Raw genomic sequence first — 863 nt, 5'->3', positions numbered from 1 at the left:
GGTAAGCCCGCGGTCGAAAAAAGGCGAGAGAAGCTCGGCCATGTTCTCAACTCCTCCCGGGCACAAGCGCCCCCAGACTCCTTCCCGAGTCACAGCAGAGAAGCCCGGAGCACCGGGTTCGGCGGGGCTCTCCCCCAGGAAGATTCCGCAGCTATGCCCCCCTCAACGCATCGAAAACCCAGGTGCTGATGGAAGTCAGAGAGCAGCTCCCAAGGCAGAAAGGATGCGCACACACCCTGGGAAGCGCAATCCTAACAAGTTCTGCCTCTACCATCGTGACCACGGCCACGACACAGAGGAATGCATTCAACTCGAGACGAGATCAAGGAGCTCATCAGACGAGGTCGACTCGACAGGTTCATTCGACGCCGGCCTGAGGGTAGAGAGGATCGACCAAGGGCCCTGCCGCAGCCTGAGCCGCCAAGGAGGGAAGAGCAGCCCGAAGATCGGCCTCCAATTGGGATCATCAACTCCGTCTCTGGAGGACCTTGACGGGGAGCAGACCTTCTACAGCCCTGAGATTTGAAAAACCTGTAAATGTATTACGAACGATTTCGCTTTAAATCAAGATTCCTTTCAGATTTGTACATCTCTCCCTTTTTGGCATGGACTTGTAACGATAGGGGATGACTCCTTCGGACAACGAAAATAAACCCTAATATGGGCAAATTGAAGACTCGATTATTTGTAGACCGGATGGGGGAGAGGCCATATAGCGCCCATATGCACCCCCACGGCCCTATTAGGGACAAAGGAGAACCTCGCCCTAATATGAGCGAAGTTGAAGGCCCGGTTATTTGTAGACCGGATGGGGGGAGAGGCCATACAACGCCCATATGCGCGCCCACGCCCTGTTAGGGACA

Source organism: Elaeis guineensis, chromosome 8 (genome assembly GCF_000442705.2).
Source record: "Elaeis guineensis isolate ETL-2024a chromosome 8, EG11, whole genome shotgun sequence".
Taxonomy (NCBI): domain Eukaryota; kingdom Viridiplantae; phylum Streptophyta; class Magnoliopsida; order Arecales; family Arecaceae; genus Elaeis; species Elaeis guineensis.
The sequence above is the reverse complement of the archived record's forward strand: the minus strand, read 5'-3'. Positions refer to the sequence as shown.